This window comes from Emydura macquarii, unplaced genomic scaffold (assembly GCF_026122565.2).
Source record: "Emydura macquarii macquarii isolate MOO-44397 ecotype Brisbane River unplaced genomic scaffold, CSIRO-AGI_Emac_v2 contig_3328, whole genome shotgun sequence".
NCBI classification, from domain to species: Eukaryota; Metazoa; Chordata; order Testudines; family Chelidae; genus Emydura; species Emydura macquarii.
Genome location: NW_027133465.1, coordinates 5,704,230 through 5,717,570, shown reverse-complemented (window position 1 = coordinate 5,717,570; position 13,341 = coordinate 5,704,230). Strand labels below are relative to the sequence as shown.

The window sequence follows — 13,341 nt, the reverse complement described above, 5'->3', positions numbered from 1 at the left end:
AAATAATAAAAACTTTCATGTCTTTACTATCAAATACTTCTCACTAAATTGGGTCGAGGGTGGTGACTAGAACTATGTGAAAGTGGGGACAATATTTGTACACAAGTTTTCACTCAAGATTTTTGCTTCTGAATATCAGTCAGAAGCAGTACATTTTTTAGTTAGTCAAATTATAATTGAGATTGAAGAATTGATAGCTATTGTGCATTTTGGCCACTTATTTCCAGCCATTTTGTGTAGAAGAATTGCTGAGAGACAAGGGGATTGTTGCTTTTTAGTATTAATGGGATATGCATCATTATTTTCATTCTAAAAGATTAAGAAAAATTAAGAAAATAGACTGTAGAGTGACCTGTGTTTTTTACTAAAATACCATTTTCCCAAAGGACAGTTTTGAGCTTCCTTGTAGAATAAGTGCCTGGCATTGTGGAGCTCTGGTCCCTGTTTGGGGTTTTTAGGCACTGCTCTCTGATGAGCTATTTTTATGATTTTAAATATGAATGCTTGATTTCTCTGTTGAGCTTCCCAATACGATGGAACATAAAGGATTGTCATAGAGTTCCTGAGTTTATTTTGATACATACAGAACATTTCATTTTGATTTTGACTTTTTTACATTTTTTTATAAATTAACTTAAATTTCTAAACAGTTGTTTTAACCCAGAAAATGGAACTTGTTTGTTTAAAAAATATGAAAATGGGATGTTTCAACAATATCAAAACGTTTTTCAAAAGGAGAAAATCAAAATTGACCCTTTCCTCCATACAATTTCAGTTTTGACTAATCAATATTTTCTGGCAAAAAAAACCTTTAGTCAAAAAAAAAATTCTTAATCAACTCTAGTTTTTATTCCTTTCAGGAGGGAAATTCACAGATGCAGAAGGCTTTTCAGTATAGTGTAGAAAAAATAAACGCATTTTGGGGGACACTTTTTCCCCCCAAAAGAAAAGGAATGCAGTTAACCTGTGCAATGAATCTTGATGAAGAGCATTATAGCTAATATAATGGCGAGTTCAATCATGAGGACTTCTGTTTAGAGGACAAAGTGAACTTCTAATCAGAAGTCAACAAAGTTCATTGTACAGAATACATACTGTCCACCCCCACAGAGCTTAGATAAGCATATCTTTAAGAACATAGCAAAATATTTTTTAAAATTAGCCAAATTTTTTTATGCTTCCTGCTTGGAAAAGGATCCCCTTCCTTGAGCTACATGATATCGTGTGAGAAAATGCAACAAATAATGAAAAGCATCTCCAAAAAACTGAGAATAATAACAACAAAGAGCTGACACTAAACTTTTGAAGCAATTCTCCTTCCTGTTTTTTCTACTCATTGCTGGTGTAATTACAGTTGTCTCCTGTTACAGTATTAGGATTGGTATCTTTCTCTCAGCTAGGTTAAACTAATGCTAGCTGGCATTAACATTTACTAACTTAACCAAGTTTAATTTTTTGAAAAAGTATTTAATTTATACAACACACTTAAATATACATTTTTGATACTAGTACATTTTCAGCATAGGAGCAGTGCAGAAAATAAACTTGAACGTCCCAGTAACATGAGTGGATGTTCCATAGCTTAATTCCTTAAGGACCATGCTGAAGATGATAACTTTTAAGACATGATGTCCTAAGTTGTATTTGGGAGTAGGGATAATAATTTCACTATTTTCTTGAATGTGCAGGTGAGTTTGTCCACTTTGTTCCAATTAAAACTAGAAACATTTTCTCTTTATAAAAATATATGGGCCTGATTCTCATTTCCACTAAGGGCCCCTTTACACTGCTCTGGCAGTATAAAGGGGTCCTACAGTGGGTGTAAATGAAATGAAATTTACTTTCACTTTAAAGCCCCTTAGTGAGTCCATGGAGAAATAAGGAGAACCCAGTGATGTGCTGTCCTTGCTTACATGAGTAGCTCCAAGTGAAATGAGATTACTCCTGCACAGTCTGCAAAATCAGGTCCTAATTCCTGCCTGAAAAGGTGGCAAAAAACTGACATACATTTAAAAGAGGTACAAAATAAGTAGATAATTTTTAGCTGTAACTTTACTGGAAATAAAATAAGCAAATGTTGATATGGTTGAATGTTACTCCTTTAGGTATTGTGCATTACTGCTGAGAAGAAATACAGCCATTCAGTTCAAAAGATGGTGTCTTTCCGAAGTGGAGCTTTGTAAAACTGTAACATTACCCATGTAATTTGACATGTCCTGTGCGTGGCTGATGTCACTTCAGGTTCTTTTGCTTGAGTGACCCTCCCTAGGGACAGGTTTACAATCTGGGGTTTGTGACATGGTAATCATAATTGACGTTTATTAAAGGGACTGTGAGCAGTGGCTGAGTTTTAAGATGGTTCCTGACTTATTTTACTTACTTACTTACATAAAGGCAGACTTATTTTACTTATCTGAAAGCAGAGCAGAGAGCTTATTTTACTTATATTTTTTTGACTTACTTATATTTTTTATTTATTTTACTTATTTTTACTTATATTTTTACTTACTTATTGAACTTGTATGGGGAAATTAAAATGTCTAACTACATAAATTTTTGTGGAATCTAGAGACCATGCTGATGATAGCAGCATTTTTATTCCATTCAATAAACTTTGTCCATGTCAGATTCTGAACAACTGGTTAAAAACAAGTGTCAATTGTTAAAGTAATATGGGGGAAAAGAGACCAGTGAGCAGAAACACAGTTGTACAGATCTTCTGTTTACTGATGTTTTCAGTCACTACTGTAATAGATCACCGTAGAGTTAGTATCTGTGTCAAGACTAATTCAGAAGATCCCCCTCTTCACTGTGGATACTTGATAAATAGCCGTTCCTTTGTATTTATGTTTATGAGACAATGTGTTATATATGGGAATAGCTAGAGGCAAGCACAGCTGCTATGATAGTTGGCTGTCTGCACAAAGTGAGGAATTGTGAGTTGGTGTGCAAGTTTCACTGTGTACTATACCAGAAGAATAAATTTTCTTGTAGTTCCTTCAAATGAATTTGAGTGAGAGGGTATGAATATTTTTTAAATACACAATGAAAAATAAATAAAAGATTCAAAATTCAAGACCAGGAATTAGAGTGCAGAAATATTTCAAATCCAATCATCTGAGCTAATGAAGTAACTTAAATCCATAAGTAGGGAACATAAGAGAAAGGAGCTCAAAGCACCATTGAGGTTTAGTAACACTATTGATCACCAGCATCTGACAATGTATCATGTTATCCATGATGGCAGAGAAATGAGGTGTTCCAGAGACTATAAAGTTTGAGACTGTATTTGAGAGAGATTTCTAATTTGCTTCGTAAAGACAAAACAATTTGATATTCCAACCTTTCTTTTCCTAAAACAAAAATGGAGTCATAGAGAGGGGAAGTTATACCTTGTCCATAACTCCATCCTAAAATGCCTGCTTTGACAACCCCTGTGTGTATAGTAACTTCTACAGCAGTGAATTTTCTTTTTAATTTATCTGAAGTTAAGTTATCTGTGACCCCCAAAAAATGAATATCACATTGCAATCCAAATACACAATAAATAAATAAATATCCAACTCCCTAGAGGAACTTACTCAATGAATTGTTAATAGGAACGGTACATAATAGCTTTACAATTACTTCTTCCATATAAAAAATGATTCAAATAAAGAATATTTCAGTTATGCGAAGTGTCAATGGACAAAATAAATGGAGCTATTTGATAACAGTAAAATATTTTGATGTAGAGAATTTACCTTTAGCCAACAATTTATGATGGATTGTTATGATCTCAAGATTGTCAAGTGTTTCCCGTGCCCAGATGACATTGAAAAGCCCTGGATCCCCTTTCTCCATCTATACATACTAGAACCAGCCTCTCTGTGATGAAACTGGGATCTTTTTTTTTTTTTAATTTATGACTTTGTGTTGCCTTTTGGGGTGTTCCCTTAGCCTTTCACAGATCATAATGGCAATTGACATGCACAGAGAACTCAAGATGATCCTCTGGTGTTGCTGGGATCATCGTGCTTTATAGCATTTTTTAACCCACACTTCTCTTCCTTGGCAGAGGAAAGAATTGAACTAAGGAAGGAAGGAGAAGCACACTAGTGGACATAAGGTTCCTCAAAATGTGGTAATTAAAAAATCCCCACAACCCTCACCATGGGGGGAGGGCACTAACCTTCCTTATGGACATTAGGAAATATGTCCAAATATGCCCTTTTTTACTGTCCCACTTGCCAGTATAATCTTCCCTTCAGTTTTAGCAGGGAGTTCCAGGATTAGCAGTAGTGAGGTGTTAGGAAAAAATGAAGTGAAAGCAGTTTTTGAAACAAACTCCTGCTTTTTATTTATTAACAAGGTAAATCAAAAAGGCTCTGAACAATAAGGCAGTAAGTTATTAACATTAAAGTAAAAATAGGGATTTTAGGTTGAAATTTTTCAGGATTTATTATTGCGATAGATTAAAATACAGTAGACACTCATTAGTAGCAACATATTGGTGCCCTTTTGCTATGCTGCTCCCAGGGCTGTCCCTAGGGATTGCAGGGCCCGGGGCAAATTGTCCCAGCGCACAGCCAGGAGGCAGGCTGTAGCCACTCGACTCCCAGCCAGTCCCAGCACGAAGCTGGGACCCTGGCAACAGCTGCCCACCTCTCGCCCGGTCCTGGTGCAAAGTGCAGGGCCCGGGGAAGTGACTAGCTGGCTGCCCAGCTCCAGCAGCAGCAGAGAAGTAAGCCTGGGCAAGGGGCCTGAGAGCAGCCCCCAGCCTGTGTGCCCGCCCATTGGGGCATGCCGCCCAGGGATGTGGAGGATCTGGGGCCCCCCATAGCGGCCGAGACTGACCCATTCCAGCCTGGGCTCCTGGGCCCCGCTCCGTATGGTCGCTGCTCTCCGAGGGCTCCGCTGACCCCAGAGTTGGGTCCCCCCACCTGGGCAGCTGTTATTGACTACAAGCAGCCAGCTCCTCACAATGCCTGGCTCTGGCTTCCGGCCTCCAACCTGGCCACCAAGCGGGGGGCGAGACCATAGAGAGGGGTGGGGCCTTGTGGTGATGGGAGACACAGCCCTCCCTTCAATTTTTTGTCTGGCCCACCTCAGCCACCACACCAGGAAGAGGCTGATGCCACCTTTGTTCACTTTGTGAAGTGCAAGGGCAGGCCCAGCTGACTCTTAATAAACTAATATTAAATGAGTTCCACTGTAGAAGAACAAAATAGTCATCAAATTTGTCTGTTGCTTTTCTTGAGTAGTATTTTTAGGTGTCAGCTGTATGAAACTTAAGTCATGCATATCCCAGAAAAGGGTTTGATCATATGGTGGGAGTTGCAATGTGACATTGGCATGGTAGCATCATATTTTGAACTTTTAAAAAAGTACTGGCTGAGATTTTTAGGTGTGTTTTGTGTTAGTGGTTTGCATGTAGTATGTGTTTACTTATTTCTATTCTTTGTCAAACAGTTCTTTTTTGTTATAGGCTAGAAAAACACTCTGAGCTTTTATTAGGTTCAAGGGAGTCAACATTTCTTACTGCCAAAACTACAAGTGTGCTGTCTGTATCCAACATAATTGCATGTATGGGTATATAAAAGCTGCATACTTGCCTCTGTAAGACAACTCCTGCACCTGTAATAGCCTTTTGGACAAAAACTGGAGACATGACACGTGTGTCTACAAACTAAATACAGTAATTAATTTGAGAACCAGCATATGATTGCTAGCCTCTCAGCTTGCAACCAGTCAGTGACTTCATGTTCTTTAGGCGGGCGGGTATTCTGTTTGCTTGCTTTAAAAAACTGAGTTTTTAGCACTTGACACTGTTTTCACTGTACTCCAAGCTGAGAGACTAAGGCAGAAAGTTAATCTATATTTAGCTCAGCTTGTTTCTTCACTCTCTAGCCAGCAGAAGCATTTTAGTTTTCTTCTTTTTGAAAGAGGTTAAATCAAATCAGATACTTTGCAACAAATGAAGACCTCAGTCCTAAACACTTAGGCACATGCTTTACTTGGCACATGTAAATGGTCCCAGAGAAGTAATTGGAAATCAGAGGGATTGCTCCCATGTTTAAAATTAAACACCTTTTATTATTTATGATTTGTATTATCACAGTGCCTTGGAGCCTTTGTCATGGACGAGGACCCCATTGTACTAGGCCCTGTACAAACACAGAACAAAAACAGTCACTGCCCCCAAAAAGCTTAAAATCTAAATATAAGACAAAAGAAAACTGATAGACTGATAGGGGAGTACAGGTATTGGTTAGCATCATAGGCAATAACCTGACTGTTGTCAAATTTTGTGGGTATTTTTATAGGCTTCATAGCAAAGGAGAGTTTGATGGAGGATAATGAGTTAGCTTTGCTGATGTTTATGGTCATCTCCTCCCAAGCATGCGGGGCAGCATCGGAGAAAGCACGAAAGTGCTTGTTAGCCTTTATCCCTCGCTTGTTAAATTTACTAACATAGTCAGTCTCCATTAGAGGCGGGAGTCAACCTTTCATTCTTCTTCAAGTGCCTGCTCATGTCCATTCTAAATTAGGTGTGTGCGTGCCGCATGCACTGGTACCGGAATTTTTTCCCTAGTGGTATCCGTAGGGCCAGCTCTAGCGCCCTCTGCAGTGCTGCACGTATGTGGTCATATATAGGGCACTGCTGGCCTCCCTCCCTTTCAGTTACTTCTTACCGCCCATGATGGTACTGAAACACTTTCTTTGTCCTGCAAGCTACAGTATTCCTAGTTGTTGTTTGTATTATCTAGTGCAGTGGTTTGCAACCTTTCCAAACTATTGTACCCCTTTCAGGAGTCTGATTTGTCTTGTGTACCCCAAGTTTCACCTCACTTAAAAACTATTTGCTTACAAAATCAGACATAAAAATACAAAAGTGTCCCAGCACACTGTTACTGAAAAATTGCTTACTTTTCATTTTTACCATACAATTATAAAATAAATAGATTGGAATATAAATATTGTACTTACATTTCAGTGTATAACATATAGAGCAATATAAACAAGTTATTGTTTATGAAATTTTAGTTTGTACTGACTTCACTAGTGTGTTTTATGTAGCCTATTGTAAAACTAGGCAAATATTTAGATGAGTTTATGTACCCCTGGAAGACCTTTGTGTATCCCAGGGGTATGCATACTCCTGGTTGAGAAACACTGATCTAATGTATATAGTTGTTGTTTAAGAGTTTATAATCTATTAGTTAGTAGTTGACTAGTTAGTTGTTTACCCAGGGTCGGGGTATTCCCCGGTCCCTGGGTTTTAAACCTTGTGCTTTATACAAGAAGCCTATGCCATTGAGTGACCCACACCAGAGTTGTTTGAAATGCCTGGGGAAAGCTCACCTTCACGGAAAGTGTAAGATCTGCAAAGGGTTTCACCCTCGAACCAAGAAGGACTGGGACATTAGACTCAAGGCTCTTCTCGTGGAATCGGCAGTCAGGCCAGTGTCAGAGCCACGATCGGACCTGGCACCCAGTATTCCAGCATCAACTAGGAGTGCTCCCCCAGTTTCGGGGCCCACACGGCATCGCCAGCACTGAAGAAGAAAAAGGTACATGCCAAGAAAGAACGAAAGTCAGCTAATAAGAGCTTGGGCACCACGGGAAAAGCTGATTCAGCCCCGAGAACACCTCCACCTGTGAGAGCGTCGAGCCCGACTCCAGTGCCGCACCAACTCTGGGGAGTGGCAGAGGCCTGTGCCATTTATTAGTCCCTTCTAAACCTGAAGCATTCCAGGCAATGAAGGACCTGTTGGCCTTACCGGTGCCGCCTACACCACAGGAGGGTAGAGTGGGGCATTGAGGTTGTCCAGGCCAGGGGCCAGTCGAAGGAACGCCAGTGCTGGTCCCACCACAGCCCCTCCCTTCCACACCGGTTTCGTAGCGGTCACCGGAGTCCCAGCACTGCTCCCCGGTATTACATCGCCATAGATCGGGGTCGAGTCTTTGGTCACCGAGCGCCAGATGCTAGTCACCGGAACATCAGTACTGGTCTGAAGAATGCTGACATCAATCTCCAGAACACCGGCGCTCCCCAAGCCCTCAACATCCCCAGCACCACTTCGCGACCCACTACAGTGACACTCCGGAGCCTCGGCACCGCAAAAGTCCCTATAAGTAGCCAAAGGACAAGACACGGTCAAGACATAATCAGCACTCGGGCTCTCGGCACTGCTTCTCATCGCCAGAGTCCAGACGTTTAAGAAGCAGCATTGAGAAGCATGTGGTGTCGGTGCCCCCATGGTCGCCAGCACTTAGCTCCTCGGACTCAGGAGACGAAATTGTCGTCCTCCCAAAAGGGCAAGCCCCCAAGCAGCTCACTGGGTTCCCCATGCTGCCGCAGATGGGAGGATGGCCGCAAGGACAATAGCCAGGTCCCTGGCAATTTTGGAATCCGTGCGGGTTTCCTCAGGCCACGATGCCATATGCTCAGTCATCTGTGAGTGCCTCGGTACCGCAATCCTCGAAGGACCCACCCATGGCGCCAGAAGTAGATATTGGGTTGAACCTGGAAGACTCTCTTTCAGGTAGCCCCTTGGTAACCACCCCAACCAGGGAGGAAGATCCAGCTCCCCCTCAGATTCCTGCCTCCTCATCTTTCTCACCAGACCAGGCTGTAGCAGACCTCTCTCATGCTGCACTATGGACAATTACAGGGCACACCAAGACCTGCTGAAGCGGGTGGTGGCTAACCTGGGCCTCAGGATAGAGGAACCTATGGAGTCAGTGGATGAACTCTTTGGTGTCCTGGCAGATGCAGCACTGTCCACAGTGGCCCTACCTGTGCATGATGGGGCTTCAAGCTCACTAAGACGCTATGGCAAACCCTGGTTTCCCTGCCTCCCACGGCTAAGCGGGCAGAGGAGAAGTATTGTGCCGTCCAAAGGGTTTGAATATTTATACACACACCCATCTGTGGGGTTATTAGTTGTGCAGCTAACGAGCGGGACAGGCAAGGACAAATGAGTTAAATACCCAAGAATAAGGAGGCCAAGAAATTAGAGTTATTTGGCCACAATGTGTACTAGACAGCAAGCCTGCAGCTGGAAAAGTTCACCAGCTCCCTTCTGCAGTCCTCCAAGCAGGAATTTGAAGCAGTCCTAGAAGAGGGGAAAACAGTAGCCAGACCCTCCGTGCAGACATCAGATGCAGAGGACTCAGCGGCGCAGGATATGGCCTCCATGGTGTTGATGAGGAGAGCATCTTGGCTCCAATCGTCTGGCCTTTTGACGGAAGTCCAGCAATCCATCCAGGACCTTCCATTTGATGGCTCAGCCCTCTTTGCGGACCAGACCAATTCCAGGCCGCAAGACTCAAGGGTTACTTTGAGATCATTGGGCCTCTACACCCCGTCTTCATCCAGGAGGCATTTCAGGCCCTCTCACCAGCAGCACTTCGGGGGTCAGTCCCTGGTGCAGCCCTGTAAGAGGAGATATAAGACCTACAAACACTGTCAGTACATTTCTCCAGCCTCTGCCTCGAGATAAGGTCCAAGTCGCTGTCCCTTGAGGGCGGAAAGCGAGGCTTTTGAAGATTCGCCCGAGAGCGACCTAAAAGACCTTTCTCAGGATCCAAATTCCCATTTATTCTCTTCCCGCCTGGCATCTTCCCTCCCTGCTTGGAGGGCTATAACAACGGACCACTGGGTTCTAAGCACAGTGATTTTGGCTATACCCTCCAGTTTATCTCGCTCCCGCCTTCCCATGCTCCCTCCCCGTCCCTCTTCAAGGACCTCCTCACAAGCAACTCCTTGTTCAGGAGGTACAGGCCCTACTACAGATGGGCACAGTAGAAGTCGTCCCTCAAGGATTGAGGGGAAAGGATTTCTACCCCCATTACTTTGATTCCAAAAGCCAGAGGAGAACTGAGGCCCATTCTAGACCTTTGTGCTTTGAAAAAGTTCCTAAAAAAGCTGAAATTTCATATGGTCACCCTGGCAGCTATTATCCCTTCCCTGGATCTGGGCAACTAGAACGCTACTCTCGATCTGAAAGATGCTTATTTTCATATTGCAGTTTTCCGGTGCCACAGGAGATTCCTGCAATTTACTGTGGGTGCCCAACACTACCAATCTGCAGTCCTCCCATTTGGCCTCTCCACCACACCGTGCGTATTCACCAAATGCATGACAGTAGTGGCTGCCCACCTCAGGCACAGAGGGATACAGGTGTTTCTTTACCTGAACAACTTGCTAATCAGGGGCCGGTCACGGGCACAGGTCTAACGCGGCATCAAGATTGTAAGGGACACCTGCCGATCGCTGGCCTGCTAATAAACCAGTAAAAATCAATACTTACACTGGTGCAAAAGATAGAGTTCATAGGGCAGTCCTGGAGTCTACTCAAGCCAAAGCGCTTTTGCCCAAAGACAACTTCTTGGCAATGTCAGAGCTCAGAGCCCAACTTACAGCCTGCCCCTCACCACGGCAAGAGTGTGTCTCAGTCTCCTGGGACATATGGCAGCATGCACATACATGGTCCAGCACGCCAGGATGCAGCTTTGGCAACTCCAGTTGTGGCTTGCCATGGTTTACTCCCTGTCCAGATACTCCTTGGACAGGATACTCATGATCTCTCCATGTACTTACCTCCCTGTCATGGTGGATGGAACCTTGACATGTAAGGGCAGGGGTTCCTTCTTGGCTCCCACACCGTCTCTGTCATTAGTATCAGATGCTTTGGATGTGGTCTGGGGTGCCCACTTAGGTGCCTTAAGGACTTGGGGTCTTTGGTCCACAGAAGAGTCGCATCTTCACATCAACATCAGGGAACTCAGGGCGATTCGCCTGACCTGCAAGGTATTTCTACCACGCCCCTCCAACAAGGTGGTAAGAGTCCTTACGGACAACATAGCCACCATGTATTACATCAACAGGCAAGGGAGAGCCAGGTCTTCAGCCCTCTGTGCGAAGCACTGTGCCCGTGGCACCTCTACGTAAGCCAATACATCCAGCTGGTGGCAGTTTATCTACCAGGGTTGAGAAATACACTGATGGATCATCTGAGCAGGTCTTTTTGTTCTCACCACGAGTGGTCTCTCCACCAGGAGGTGGCCGACCGCATCTTCCAAAGGTGGAGAACTCCCCAAATGGACCTCTTTGCCACCGGGAAGGACAAGAAGTGCGCTCAATACTGCTCCCTCCTGGGGTTGAAGGACTCCTTCCTGACAGATGCCTTTCTCCTGTCCTGGACGAGAGGCCTCTTGTATGCTTTTCCCCCAATACCTCTCATACACAGAGTCCTCGTAAAGATCAAGAGGGCCAGACCATGGGTCATCTTGATAGCCCCAGCATGGCCCAGGCAGCATTGGTTTGGGATGCTGTCAGAACTCTCGATGGCCCAACCTTGGTCGCTCCTGTTGAGGCCAGATCTCCTCTCTCAGGACCAGGGCTGGCTGCTCCACCCAGACCTGACCACTCTGCACCTGACAGCGTGGGTGCTTCATGGTTGAGCAAGAAGAGCGCCACTGCTCAGCCCAAGTCCATTTGGCTAAAAAGATGCCCACTGCTTCTTGCTCCCTAACGTGTATCTGTCCTGGGAGGTGGCATTCCTAGAGCAATCACCTTGGCATGGAGGGTCTCTGAGTTGAAAGCCCTGACCCCAGAGCCACCATACACAGTGTAGCTGTGTTTTCACCAGTTTTTTTACCGAAGGTCATTTCCTACTTCCACATTAACCAGAACATATTCCTCTCTGTGTTCTATCTGAAGCCTTACAAATCCGATGAGGAGAGGTGTCTACACTCTCTCGATGTGAGGAGAGCATCGGCTTTCTACATTGATAAGACCAGACCCTTCCGCCGCTCCACGCAGCTCTTAGTTGCAATCGTGGACTGGATGAAGGGAAGTCTGGTGTCATCCCAGCGGATCACATCCTGGATTACGGCTTGTATTCGGACATGTTACGAGCAAGCGGGGGTCATGCCCCAGCATTCCTGTCCACCCACTCCACAAGGCCACAGGCATCTTCAGCGGCATTTCTGGCGCATGTACCCATTCAGGACATATGTAGAGCCGCTATGTGGTCCTCGATATATATGTTTATGTCTCATTATGCCATCATGCAGCAGACTCGGGACGACGTTGGGTTTGGCAGAGCGGTGCTTCAATCTTCGTGGCCATGAACTCCTGTCCACCTCCGGAGCCACTGCTGGTAAGTCACCTAATTTAGAATGGATATGAGCAAGCACTTGAAGAAGAAAGAATGATTACTTACCTTGTAACTGTTGTTCTTCGAGATATGTTGCTCATGTTCGTTCCACAACCCATCTTCTGTCCCCTCTGTCGGAGTTCCAGCAAGAAGGACCTGAGAGGGAGGGGGGCCGGCAGCATCCTGTATACGAGCTCATACGTGCGCCACTGCAGAGGGCTCTAGAGCCGGCCCTACAGATACCACTAAGGGAAAAATTTCTGGCACCAGTGCATGAGACTCGCACACACCTAATTTAGAATGGACATGAGCAACACAACTCGAAGAACAACAGTACAAGGTAAAATAGTTCCATTCTATTCTGAATGAAAGGTAGGTGGGGTGGGGATAGATCATAAAGGGCCTTGAAAGTGAAGACAGATAGCTTATGTTTGTTACAACTGAGCACATGTCAAACTGTTTGCAGGATTGGGGTCTAAATTATAGAGTTATCTGGTAAACAGTATTTGAAAGTTAATGTTTATAAAGGTTTTTGAAGGTGTAAATGAGATTGTAAACTTTTTCCTTAGTGAGCTCTTCCCAGGAAGCAATATGTCTTTGTATTTCTTCATACAGCACTTGATTGAGGTGTCTGGGTGATACTACAGTATAAATATTTAATAATAAAGAATTATACAAATGCTGAATATAAATTAACTTGTACAATATCTAGTTATTAATTAGTGAAAAATTTAATTTTATATAAATATGGCCTCTAATTTCAGGATGAAAGGTACTGATCCAGTTAAGGTGCTTTTTGAGAAATGTGACCTGCATGATTTTTTAAAATAAAGCCTTAGTCTAATGAAGTATTTTGATGTTGCTATTCTTCAGTTCCTCGAATTAGTATGCGGGCTCTTTGGGGACAATACTGTGCAAGAGAACAAGGTCTAGTGGTAGCCAATCAGTGGAAACATTAGTAATTTGTTACAGAGATGATTTCTGTGAGTAAGAAGGAAGGCAAAGTCAGACAAGGTTGTTTTTATGCCTCACTGGCTGTGAACTCTAAGGAACTATGGAAGAAAAGTTGTAACAAGAAAGGTTTAATGAAGAAAGCATGGAAAAATGAGGTGGTGTGTCACTTCTATTACGCTTTGTTAAACGCCTGGAATAGATGCACATGAGCTATGCAATAATCTGTTTGCAGTAGGTG

General features: G+C 43.7%; 1 protein-coding gene across 4 annotated transcripts in view; it reads left to right on the top strand.

The window, feature by feature from the left end:
- Positions 1 to 13,341, top strand: part of FCHSD2 (FCH and double SH3 domains 2) — a 252,443-nt gene that overhangs the window by 198,686 nt on the left and 40,416 nt on the right. The gene's annotated exons all lie outside the window — the stretch shown is intronic.